Here is a 14,373-nt window from a genome sequence, read left to right as displayed (position 1 = left end):
AGTTGAAATGTTAGCTGGTGGTTAAATGCATGAATTCCATCAATGTGACATCACATCGGATGTGCTGGTTTTAGGTGTTGGGCGTGGCTCGACACGCCGGGGGTGCGAGGGCCCTCATAACGCTGCTTGCAGCTTTAATTATTATTATTATTATTATTATTATTATTATTTCGGCAAATGAATTGGCCGTTTGAGGGCCTAAACATGCTCGAAAACTCATGAAATTTTGCACACGCGTCAGGTCTGGTGAAAATTTACGTATTTTAATGTTCTCAGACATGGCCAGGGAAAATTAGCTCAGTAGCGCCACCTAGAAAATTGAAAAACGCGAGCCCCCGGTATGGGTATGGCCTACAAGTTTGAAAGTCGGTACACCGTTATAACGTTCAGAGTCGAACAAAAAAGTCTATTATGGCAATGTCCTAAACCCAACAGGAAGTCCGCCATTTTGGATTGAAGGTGACATTTTGGCTCTGATTTTACCGTTTCCATGCCTTGTACTTTAACGAACTCCTCCTTGGGATTTGGTCCTATAAACTTCAAATTTGGACAGTGTCAACTACACCCTTGTGCCATGTTAAATTGCGGAGCTTTTGAGTTTTCACAATACTATGAGGCCGTGGCGCCATGGCGAATTTCGATGACTCGCCATGAAAATCTTATTGCCTCTCATTCTGTCATACATGTTCCGATCTGGACCAAAGAGCACACATATGATAAGGCTCCACCCCTGAACATATTTCAACTGCCATATTTAAAATCAAGGACAGCGCCACCTAGTGGGAACAGGAAATGTCATGTTTTACACTTTGGGATACAGTATTGTGATGGGTGACATCTGCAGCCTCAAATTTCTCCAGGAAAGCCTTAAGGAGTTGGTCTTGGGTTACAGTGAAAACTGTGACTTTTCGCAAAAGGGTGTGACCCCAGCGGCATGGCGAACTTTGATATCTCGCCATGAAGAAACAAATTAGTATAACTCAATGAAATCCAGTCTGATCAGTACCAGACTTTACAGGCATGATGTCAGACCTGCCCTGAACAGATTGATGTGCCCATTGTCGGAAATACGGACAGCGCCACCTAGTGGCAACAGGAAATGTCATGGCTTTAATTTTGTTGTACTGATTTTCACAGGTTCATCGTGGCCACCTCAAAAGCGGTGAATATCACCATCAGTCCCTCGTGATGCTTCAGTGCAAAAATTGTGACTTTAAACTGAACGGCGCACCCTGGTGGCAACGCCGTCCACCATGAAAGATGAAGTGGCTTTTGAGGGGCTTGGAAAGTCTATAGAGGCTTGAAATTTGGCACACACCTCCAATGTGACGAAGGCTTTGATGTCATGTGATCATTTTCATTGAATAGCCCAAAATGGCTCCACAGCGCCCCCTACAAACTTTCAAAATATCAGCCCCAGCTCTGTGTTTTATGTATGAGTCTGAAACCTGGTAAGCTTATAGGAGATATCAAGATGTACAAAAAAGTCTCTTGGAGCAATATCCCAAATCACACAGGAAGTCAGCCATTTTAAAATTAATGTGTAATTTTGGCGACATTTTCCCCTCTTTTCAGGCTTCATACTTTGACGAACTCCTCCAAGGGATTTCATCATATTGAACCATTCTCCAGTGTGTGGAATCTAAAGACCTTTGTGATGTTAAATTGCGAAGCTTTTTACGTTCAAGGAAACGGGGTGGTCATGGCGGCACGTGGAGTTTCAATCACTGGCCAAAAAGCAGTAATCTGCTGTCACTCAAAATCAAAATATTCAATCTCTCCCAAAGGTCGCAGGCGTGATGAGACTCCAGCCAGTGAAAATTAGCTCAGTAGCGCCACCTAGAAAATTGAAAAACGCGAGCCCCCGGTATGGGTATGGCCTACAAGTTTGAAAGTCGGTACACCGTTATAACGTTCAGAGTCGAACAAAAAAGTCTATTATGGCAATGTCCTAAACCCAACAGGAAGTCCGCCATTTTGGATTGAAGGTGACATTTTGGCTCTGATTTTACCGTTTCCATGCCTTGTACTTTAACGAACTCCTCCTTGGGATTTGGTCCTATAAACTTCAAATTTGGACAGTGTCAACTACACCCTTGTGCCATGTTAAATTGCGGAGCTTTTGAGTTTTCACAATACTATGAGGCCGTGGCGCCATGGCGAATTTCGATGACTCGCCATGAAAATCTTATTGCCTCTCATTCTGTCATACATGTTCCGATCTGGACCAAAGAGCACACATATGATAAGGCTCCACCCCTGAACATATTTCAACTGCCATATTTAAAATCAAGGACAGCGCCACCTAGTGGGAACAGGAAATGTCATGTTTTACACTTTGGGATACAGTATTGTGATGGGTGACATCTGCAGCCTCAAATTTCTCCAGGAAAGCCTTAAGGAGTTGGTCTTGGGTTACAGTGAAAACTGTGACTTTTCGCAAAAGGGTGTGACCCCAGCGGCATGGCGAACTTTGATATCTCGCCATGAAGAAACAAATTAGTATAACTCAATGAAATCCAGTCTGATCAGTACCAGACTTTACAGGCATGATGTCAGACCTGCCCTGAACAGATTGATGTGCCCATTGTCGGAAATACGGACAGCGCCACCTAGTGGCAACAGGAAATGTCATGGCTTTAATTTTGTTGTACTGATTTTCACAGGTTCATCGTGGCCACCTCAAAAGCGGTGAATATCACCATCAGTCCCTCGTGATGCTTCAGTGCAAAAATTGTGACTTTAAACTGAACGGCGCACCCTGGTGGCAACGCCGTCCACCATGAAAGATGAAGTGGCTTTTGAGGGGCTTGGAAAGTCTATAGAGGCTTGAAATTTGGCACACACCTCCAATGTGACGAAGGCTTTGATGTCATGTGATCATTTTCATTGAATAGCCCAAAATGGCTCCACAGCGCCCCCTACAAACTTTCAAAATATCAGCCCCAGCTCTGTGTTTTATGTATGAGTCTGAAACCTGGTAAGCTTATAGGAGATATCAAGATGTACAAAAAAGTCTCTTGGAGCAATATCCCAAATCACACAGGAAGTCAGCCATTTTAAAATTAATGTGTAATTTTGGCGACATTTTCCCCTCTTTTCAGGCTTCATACTTTGACGAACTCCTCCAAGGGATTTCATCATATTGAACCATTCTCCAGTGTGTGGAATCTAAAGACCTTTGTGATGTTAAATTGCGAAGCTTTTTACGTTCAAGGAAACGGGGTGGTCATGGCGGCACGTGGAGTTTCAATCACTGGCCAAAAAGCAGTAATCTGCTGTCACTCAAAATCAAAATATTCAATCTCTCCCAAAGGTCGCAGGCGTGATGAGACTCCAGCTCGGAAATATTTGTTATGCCATTTGTACATAATGGTTAGAGCGCCACCTAGTGGAACGACTAACTAATCATGAATGAATGAGTTGAAATGTTAGCTGGTGGTTAAATGCATGAATTCCATCAATGTGACATCACATCGGACGTGCTGGTTTTAGGTGTTGGGCGTGGCTCGACGTGCCGGGGGTGCGAGGGCCCTCATAACGCTGCTTGCAGCTTTAATTATTATTATTATTATTCACCCCAAACAAGGGCCTTTTTGAGGGCCTAAACATGCTCAAAAACTCATGAAATTTTGCACACATGCCAGGTCTGGTGAAAAATTTTGTATTTTAATGGTTTTACATATGTCCACTGGGAAATGGCTCTACAGCGCCACCTATGCCTTGTTAAATGCAGCCCTACGACCACATGGTTTGAGCTACATGTATGAAATTTGGCACACATGTGTATCATGCCAAGACGAACAAAAAAGTCAGTGGACCCATTGACGCAAACCCAACAGGAAGTCCGCCATTTGGAAGTGAAGCTGACATTTTGGCTCTAATTTTGCCATTTCCATGCCTCGAACATTAACGAACTCCTCCTTGGGATTTGGTCGTATAAGCTTCATATTTGGTCAGTGCCAACTACACCCTTGTGCCATGTTAAATTGCGGAGCTTTTGAGTTTTCACAATACTATGAGGCCGTGGCGCCATGGCGAATTTCGATGACTCGCCATGAAAATCTTATTGCCTCTCATTTTGTCATACAATTTCTGACCTTGACCAAAGTGAACACATATGATAAGGCTCCAGCTCTGAACATATTTCAACTGCCATATTTGACATCAAGGACAGCGCCACCTAGTGGGAACAGGAAATGTCATGTTTTACACTTTGGGGTACAGTATAGTGATGGGTGACATCTGCAGCCTCAAATTTCTCCAGAAAACCCTTAAGGAGTTGGTCTTGGGTTACAGTGAAAACTGTGAGTTTTCGCGAAAGGGTGTGACCCCAGCAGCATGGCGAACTTTGATGTCACGCCATGAAGAAACAAATTAGTATAACTCAATGAAATCCAGTCTGATCAGTACCAGACTTTACAGGCATGATGTCAGACCCGCCCTGAACAGATTGATGTGCCCATTGTCAGGAATATGAAGAGCGCCACCTAGTGGGAACAGGAAATGTCATGTCTTACACTTTGTTGTACTGATTTTCACAGGTTCATTGTGGACACCTCAAAAGCGGTGAATATCACCATCAGTCCTTCATGATGCTGCAGTGCGAATATTGTGACTTTATACTGAACGGCGCACCCTGGTGGCAACGCTGTTCACCATGAAAAATGAAGTGGCTTTTGAGGGGCTTGGAAAGTTTAGAGAGTCTTGAAATTTGGCGCACACCTCCAATGTGCATAAGGCTTTGTTGTTATGTGATCATTTTCATTGAATAGCGCAAAATGGCTCCACAGCGCCCCCTACGAAATTTCAAAACATCAGCCCCAGCTCTGTGTTTTATGTATGAGTCTTAAACCTGGTAAGCTTATAGGAGATATCAAGATGTACAAAAAAGTCTCTTGGAGCAATATCCCAAATCCAACAGGAAGTCAGCCATTTTAAAATTAATGTGTAATTTTGATGACATTTTCCCCCCTTTTCAGGCCTCATACTTTGACGAACTCCTCCAAGGCATTTCATCAGATTGGACCGATCTGCAGTTTGTGGAATCTAAAGACCTTTGTGATGTTAAATTGCGAAGCTTTTTACGTCCAGGGAAACGGGGTGGTTATGGCGGCACTTAGAGTTTGAATCACTCGCCAAAAAGCAGTAATCTGCTGTCACTCAAAAACACAATGTCCAATCTCTCCCAAACGTCTCAGGTGTGATGAGACTCGAGCTTGGAAGTGTTTGTTATGCCATTTGTACATAATGGTTAGAGCGCCACCTAGTGGAACGACTAACTAATCATGAATGAATGAGTTGAAATGTTAGCTGGTGGTTAAATGCATGAATTCCATCAATGTGACATCAGATCGGACGTGCTGGTTTTAGGTGTTGGGCGTGGCTCGACGCGCCGGGGGTGCGAGGGCCCTCATAACGCTGCTTGCAGCTTTAATTATTATTATTATTATTATTATTATTATTTCGGCAAATGAATTGGCCGTTTGAGGGCCTAAACATGCTCGAAAACTCATGAAATTTTGCACACGCGTCAGGTCTGGTGAAAATTTACGTATTTTAATGTTCCCAGACATGGCCAGGGAAAATTAGCTCAGTAGCGCCACCTAGAAAAATGAAAAACGCGAGCCCCCGGTATGGGTATGACCTACATGTTTGAAAGTTGGTACACCTATATAACTTTCAGAGTCGAACAAAAAAGTCTATTATGGCAATGTCCTAAACCCAACAGGAAGTCCGCCATTTTGGATTGAAGGTGACATTTTGGCTCTGATTTTACCGTTTCCATGCCTCGAACTTTAACGAACTCCTCCTTGGGATTTGGTCCTATAAGCTTCAAATTTGGACAGTGTCAACTACACCCTTGTGCCATGTTAAATTGCGGAGCTTTTGAGTTTTCACAATACTATGAGGCCGTGGCGCCATGGCGAATTTCGATGACTCGCCATGAAAATCTTATTGCCTCTCATTTTGTCATACATTTTCTGACCTTGACCAAAGAGCACACATATGATAAGGCTCCACCCCTGAACATATTTCAACTGCCATATTTGACATAAGGGACAGCGCCACCTAGTGGGAACAGGAAATGTCATGTTTTACACTTTGGGGTACAGTATAGTGATGGGTGACATCTGCAGCCTCAAATTTCTCCAGAAAAGCCTTAAGGAGTTGGTCTTGGGTTACAGTGAAAACTGTGACTTTTCGCAAAAGGGTGTGACCCCAGCGGCGTGGCGAACTTTAATGTCACGCCATGAAGAAACAAATTAGTATAACTCAATGAAATCCAGTCTGATCAGTACCAGACTTTACAGGCATGATGTCAGACCCGCCCTGAACAGATTGATGTGCCCATTGTCGGAAATACGGACAGCGCCACCTAGTGGCAACAGGAAATGTCATGGCTTTAATTTTGTTGTACTGATTTTCACAGATTCATCTTGGCCACCTCAAAAGCGGTGAATATCACCATCAGTCCCTCGTGATGCTTCAGTGCAAAAATTGTGACTTTAAACTGAACGGCGCACCCTGGTGGCAACGCGGTTCACCATGAAAGATGAAGTGGCTTTTGAGGGGCTTGGAAAGTTTATAGAGGCTTGAAATTTGGCACACACCTCCAAATGGATGTAGGCTTTGTTGTCATGTGATCATTTTCATTGAATAGCGCGAAATTGCTCCACAGCGCCCCCTACAAAATTTCAAAACATCAGCCCCAGCTCTGTGTTTCATCTATGAGTCTGAAACCTGGTAAGCTTATGGAAAATATCAAGATGTACAAAAAAGTCTCTTGGAGCAATATCCCAAATCCAACAGGAAGTCAGCCATTTTAAAATTAATGTGTAATTTTGGCGACATTTTCCCCTCTTTTCAGGCTTCATACTTTGACGAACTCCTCCAAGGGATTTCATCATATTGAACCATTCTCCAGTGTGTGGAATCTAAAGACCTTTGTGATGTTAAATTGCGAAGCTTTTTACGTCCAGGGAAACGGGGTGGTTATGGTGGCACTTAGAGTTTGAATCACTCGCCAAAAAGCAGTAATCTGCTGTCACTCAAAAACACAATGTCCAATCTCTCCCAAACGTCTCAGGTGTGATGAGACTCGAGCTTGGAAGTGTTTGTTATGCCATTTGTACATAATGGTTAGAGCGCCACCTAGTGGAACGACTAACTAATCATGAATGAATGAGTTGAATTGTTAGCTGGTGGTTAAATGCATGAATTCCATCAATGTGACATCACATCGGACGTGCTGGTTTTAGGTGTTGGGCGTGGCTCGACACGCCGGGGTGCGAGGGCCCTCATAACGCTGCTTGCAGCTTTAATTAGGGCCCGAGCACTGACAGTGCGAAGGCCCTATTGTAATTGCTCTGTTTATTATTATTATTATTATTATTATTATTATTTCGGCAAATGAATTGGCCGTTTGAGGGCCTAAACATGCTCGAAAACTCATGAAATTTTGCACACGCGTCAGGTCTGGTGAAAATTTACGTATTTTAATGTTCCCAGACATGGCCAGGGAAAATTAGCTCAGTAGCGCCACCTAGAAAAATGAAAAACGCGAGCCCCCGGTATGGGTATGACCTACACATTTGAAAGTCGGTACACCTATATAACGTTCAGAGTCGAACAAAAAAGTCTATTATGGCAATGTCCTAAACCCAACAGGAAGTCCGCCATTTTGGATTGAAGGTGACATTTTGGCTCTGATTTTACCGTTTCCATGCCTCGAACTTTAACGAACTCCTCCTTGGGGTTTGATTTCATAACCTTCATATTTGGTCAGTGCCAACTACACCCTTGTGCCATGTTAAATTGCGGAGCTTTTGAGTTTTCACAATACCATGAGGCCGTGGCGCCACGGCGAATTTCGATGACTCGCCATGAAAATCTTATTGCCTCTCATTTTGTCATACATTTTCTGACCTTGACCAAAGTGAACACATATGATAAGGCTCCACCCCTGAACATATTTCAACTGCCATATTTGACATCAAGGACAGCGCCACCTAGTGGGAACAGGAAATGTCATGTTTTACACTTTGGGGTACAGTATAGTGATGGGTGACATCTGCAGCCTCAAATTTCTCCAGGAAAGCCTTAAGGAGTTGGTCTTGGGGTACAGTGAAAACTGTGGCTTTTCACGAAAGGGTGTGACCTCAGCAGCATGGCGAACTTTGATATCTTGCCATGAAGAAACAAATTAGTATAACTCCATGAAATCCAGTCTGATTAGTACCAGACTTTACAGGCATGATGTCACACCCGCCCTGAACAGATTGATGTGCCCATTGTCAGGAATATGAAGAGCGCCACCTAGTGGGAACAGGAAATGTCATGTCTTACACTTTGTTGTACTGATTTTCACAGGTTCATAGTGGCCACCTCAAAAGCGGTGAATATCACCATCAGTCCTTGATGATGCTTTAGTGCAAAAATTGTGACTTTAAACTGAACGGCGCACCCTGGTGGCAACGCTGTTCACCGTGAAAAATGAAGTGGCTTTTGAGGGGCTTGGAAAGTTTATAGAGGCTTGAAATTTGGCGCACACCTCCATTGTGCTTAAGGCTTTGTTGTTATGTGATCATTTTCATTGAATAGCGCAAAATGGCTCCACAGCGCCCCCTACAAAATTTCAAAACATCAGCCCCAGCTCTGTGTTTTATGTATGAGTCTGAAACCTGGTAAGCTTATAGGAGATATCAAGATGTACAAAAAAGTCTCTTGGAGCAATATCCCAAATCTAACAGGAAGTCAGCCATTTTAAAATTAATGTGTAATTTTTGTGACATTTTCCCCTCTTTCCAGGCACCGTTCTTTGACGAACTCCTCCAAGGGATTTCATCATATTGAACCAATCTCCAGTGTGTGGAATCTAAAGACCTTTGTGATGTTAAATTGCGAAGCTTTTTACGTCCAGGGAAACGGGGTGGTTATGGCGGCACTTAGAGTTTGAATCACTCGCCAAAAAGCAGTAATCTGCTGTCACTCAAAAACACAATGTCCAATCTCTCCCAAACGTCTCAGGTGTGATGAGACTCGAGCTCGGAAATGTTTGTTATGCCATTTGTACATAATGGTTAGAGCGCCACCTAGTGGAACGACTAACTAATCATGAATGAATGAGTTGAAATGTTAGCTGGTGGTTAAATGCATGAATTCCATCAATGTGACATCAGATCGGACGTGCTGGTTTTAGGTGTTGGGCGTGGCTCGACGCGCCGGGGGTGCGAGGGCCCTCATAACGCTGCTTGCAGCTTTAATTAGGGCCCGAGCACTGAGAGTGCGAAGGCCCTATTGTATCTGCTCCGTTTCTTATTATTATTATTATTATTATTATTATTATTCACCCCAAACAAGGGCCTTTTTGAGGGCCTAAACATGCTCAAAAACTCATGAAATTTTGCACACATGCCAGGTCTGGTGAAAAATTTTGTATTTTAATGGTTTTACATATGAGCACTGGGAAATGGCTCTACAGCGCCACCTATGCCTTGTTAAATGCAGCCCTACGACCACATCGTTTGAGCTACATGTATGAAATTTGGCACACATGCGTATCATGCCAAGACGAACAAAAAAGTCTGTGGGCCCATTGACGCAAACCCAACAGGAAGTCCGCCATTTGGAAGAGAAGGTGACATTTTGGCTCTAATTTTGCCATTTCCATGCCTCGAACTTTTGCGAACTCCTCCTTGGGGTTTCATTTCATAACCTTCAAATTTGGACAGTGTCAACTACACCCTTGTGCCATGTTAAATTGCGGAGCTTTTGAGTTTTCACAATACGGTGAGGCCGTGGCGCCATGGCGAATTTCGATGACTCGCCATGAAAATCTTATTGCCTCTCATTTTGTCATACATTTTCTGACCTTGACCAAAGTGAACACATATGATAAGGCTCCACCCCTGAACATATTTCAACTGCCATATTTGACACCAGGGACAGCGCCACCTAGTGGGAACAGGAAATGTCATGTTTTACACTTTGGGGTACAGTATAGTGATGGGTGACATCTGCAGCCTCAAATTTCTCCAGGAAAGCCTTAAGGAGTTGGTCTTGGGTTACAGTGAAAACTGTGAGTTTTCGCGAAAGGGTGTGACCCCAGCAGCATGGCGAACTTTGATGTCACGCCATGAAGAAACAAATTAGTATAACTCAATGAAATCCAGTCTGATCAGTACCAGACTTTACAGGCATGATGTCAGACCCGCCCTGAACAGATTGATGTGCCCATTGTCGGAAATACGGACAGCGCCACCTAGTGGGAACAGGAAATGTCATGGCTTTCATTTTGTTGTACTGATTTTCACAGGTTCATCGTGGCCACCTGAAAAGCGGTGAATATCACCATCAGTCCCTCGTGATGCTTCAGTGCAAAAATTGTGAGTTTAAACTGAACGGCGCACCCTGGTGGCAACGCTGTTCACCATGAAAGATGAAGTGGCTTTTGAGGGTCTTGGCAAGTTTATAGAGGCTTGAAATTTGGCACACACCTCCAATGTGACGATGGCTTTGTTGTCATGTGATCATTTTCATTGAATATCCCAAAATGGCTCCACAGCGCCCCCTACAAAATTTCAAAACCACAGCCCCAGCTCTGTGTTTTATGTATGAATCTGAAACCTGGTAGGCTTATAGGAGATATCAAGATGTACAAAAAAGTCTCTTGGAGCAATATCCCAAATCCAACAGGAAGTCAGCCATTTTAAAATTAATGTGCAATTTTGGCAACATTTTCCCCTCTTTTCAGGCTTCGTTCTTTGACAAACTCCTCCAAGGGATTTCATCAGATTGGACCGATCTGCAGTTTGTGGAATCTAAAGACCTTTGTGATGTTAAATTGCGAAGCTTTTTACGTCCAGGGAAACGGGGTGGTTATCGCGGCACTTAGAGTTTGAATCACTCGCCAAAAAGCAGTAATCTGCTGTCACTCAAAAACACAATGTCCAATCTCTCCCAAACGTCTCAGGTGTGATTAGACTCGAGCTCGGAAGTGTTTGTTATGCCATTTGTACATAATGGTTAGAGCGCCACCTAGTGGAACGACTAACTAATCATGAATGAATGAGTTGAAATGTTAGCTGGTGGTTAAATGCATGAATTCCATCAATGTGACATCAGATCGGACGTGCTGGTTTTAGGTGTTGGGCGTGGCTCGACGCGCCGGGGGTGCGAGGGCCCTCATAACGCTGCTTGCAGCTTTAATTATTAGGGCCCGAGCACTGACAGTGCGAAGGCCCTATTGTAATTGCTCTGTTTATTATTATTATTATTATTATTTCGGCAAATGAATCGGCCTTTTGAGGGCCTAAACATGCTCGAAAACTCTGGAAATTTTGCGCACGCGTCAGGTCTGGTGAAAATTTACGTATTTTAATGGTTTTACATATGAGCACTGGGAAATGGCTCTAGAGCGCCACCTATGCCTTGTTAAATGCAGCCCTACGACCACATCGTTTCAGCTACATGTATGAAATTTGGCACACATGTGTATCATGCCAAGACGAACAAAAAAGTCTGTGGGCCCATTGACGCAAACCCAACAGGAAGTCCGCCATTTTGGATTGAAGGTGACATTTTGGCTCTGATTTTACCGTTTCCATGCCTTGTACTTTAACGAACTCCTCCTTGGGATTTGGTCGTATAAGCTTCAAATTTGGACAGTGTCAACTACACCCTTGTGCCATGTTAAATTGCGGAGCTTTTGAGTTTTCACAATACTATGAGGCCGTGGCGCCATGGCGAATTTCGATGACTCGCCATGAAAATCTTATTGCCTCTCATTCTGTCATACATGTTCCAATCTGGACCAAAGAGCACACATATGATAAGGCTCCACCCCTGAACATATTTCAACTGCCATATTTGACCTCAAGGACAGCGCCACCTAGTGGGAACAGGAAATGTCATGTTTTACACTTTGGGGTACAGTATAGTGAAGGGTGACATCTGCAGCCTCAAATTTCTCCAGGAAAGCCTTAAGGAGTTGGTCTTGGGTTACAGTGAAAACTGTGACTTTTCGCAAAAGGGTGTGACCCCAGCAGCATGGCGAACTTTGATGTCACGCCATGAAGAAACAAATTAGTATAACTCAATGAAATCCAGTCTGATCAGTACCAGACTTTACAGGCATGATGTCAGACCCGCCCTGAACAGATTGATGTGCCCATTGTCGGAAATACGGACAGCGCCACCTAGTGGCAACAGGAAATGTCATGGCTTTAATTTTGTTGTACTGATTTTCACAGGTTCATCGTGGCCACCTCAAAAGCGGTGAATATCAACATCAGTCCCTCGTGATGCTTCAGTGCAAAAATTGTGACTTTAAACTGAACGGCGCACCCTGGTGGCAACGCGGTTCACCATGAAAGATGAAGTGGCTTTTGAGGGGCTTGGAAAGTTTATAGAGGCTTGAAATTTAGCACACTCCTCCAAATGTATGAAGGCTTTGTTGTCATGTGATCATTTTCATTGAATAGCGCGAAATTGCTCCACAGCGCCCCCTACAAAATTTCAAAACATCAGCCCCAGCTCTGTGTTTCATCTATGAGTCTGAAACCTGGTAAGCTTATGGAAAATATCAAGATGTACAAAAAAGTCTCTTGGAGCAATATCCCAAATCCAACAGGAAGTCAGCCATTTTAAAATTAATGTGTAATTTTGGCGACATTTTCCCCTCTTTTCAGGCTTCATACTTTGACGAACTCCTCCAAGGGATTTCATCATATTGAACCATTCTCCAGTGTGTGGAATCTAAAGACCTTTGTGATGTTAAATTGCGAAGCTTTTTACGTTCAAGGAAACGGGGTGGTCATGGCGGCACGTGGAGTTTCAATCACTCGCCAAAAAGCAGTAATATGCTGTCACTCAAAGACACAAAGTCCAATCTCTCCCAAAGGTCGCAGGCGTGATGAGACTCGAGCTCGGAAATGTTTGTTATGCCCTTTGTCTATAATGGTTAGAGCGCCACCTAGTGGGACGACTATACTCATGGTTGAAGCAAATGAAATGTTAACTGGTGGTTAAATGCATGAATTCCATCAATGTGACATCAGATCGGACGTGCTGGTTTCAGGTGTTGGGCATGGCTCGACACGCCGGGGGTGCGAGGGCCCTCATAACGCTGCTTGCAGCTTTAATTATTATTATTATTCAGGCAAAACAAGGGCCTTTTTGAGGGCCTAAACATGCTCAAAAACTCATGAAATTTTGCACACATGCCAGGTCTGGTGAAAAATTTTGTATTTTAATGGTTTTACATATGAGCACTGGGAAATGGCTCTACAGCGCCACCTATGCCTTGTTAAATGCAGCCCTACGACCACATCGTTTGAGCTACATGTATGAAATTTGGCACACATGTGTATCATGCCAAGACGAACAAAAAAGTCAGTGGGCCCATTGATGCAAACCCAACAGGAAGTCCGCCATTTGGAAGAGAAGGTGACATTTTGGCTCTAATTTTGCCATTTCCATGCCTCGAACTTTTGCGAACTCCTCCTTGGGGTTTGATTTCATAACCTTCATATTTGGTCAGTGTCAACTACACCCTTGTGCCATGTTAAATTGCGGAGCTTTTGAGTTTTCACAATACTATGAGGCCGTGGCGCCATGGCGAATTTCGATGACTCGCCATGAAAATCTTATTGCCTCTCATTTTGTCATACATTTTCTGACCTTGACCAAAGTGAACACATATGATAAGGCTCCACCCCTAAACATATTTCAACTGCCATATTTGACCTCAAGGACAGCGCCACCTAGTGGGAACAGGAAATGTCATGTTTTACACTTTGGGGTACAGTATAGTGATGGGTGACATCTGCAGCCTCAAATTTCTCCAGAAAAGCCTTAAGGAGTTGGTCTTGGGTTACAGTGAAAACTGTGACTTTTCGCAAAAGGGTGTGACCCCAGCAGCATGGCGAACTTTGATGTCACGCCATGAAGAAACAAATTAGTATAACTCAATGAAATCCAGTCTGATCAGTACCAGACTTTACAGGCATGATGTCAGACCCGCCCTGAACAGATTGATGTGCCCATTGTCGGAAATACGGACAGCGCCACCTAGTGGCAACAGGAAATGTCATGGCTTTAATTTTGTTGTACTGATTTTTACAGGTTCATCGTGGCCACCTCAAAAGCGGTGAATATCACCATCAGTCCCTCGTGATGCTTCAGTGCAAAAATTGTGACTTTAAACTGAACGGCGCACCCTGGTGGCAACGCGGTCCACCATGAAAGATGAAGTGGCTTTTGAGGGGCTTGGAAAGTTTATAGAGGCTTGAAAGTTGGCACACACCTCCAAATGTATGAAGGCTTTGTTGTTATGTGATCATTTTCATTGAATAGCGCAAAATGGCTCCA

This window comes from Rhamphochromis sp. 'chilingali' (assembly GCF_963969265.1).
Source record: "Rhamphochromis sp. 'chilingali' genome assembly, chromosome: 5".
Taxonomy (NCBI): domain Eukaryota; kingdom Metazoa; phylum Chordata; class Actinopteri; order Cichliformes; family Cichlidae; genus Rhamphochromis; species Rhamphochromis sp. 'chilingali'.
This window is presented reverse-complemented; position numbering follows the sequence as displayed.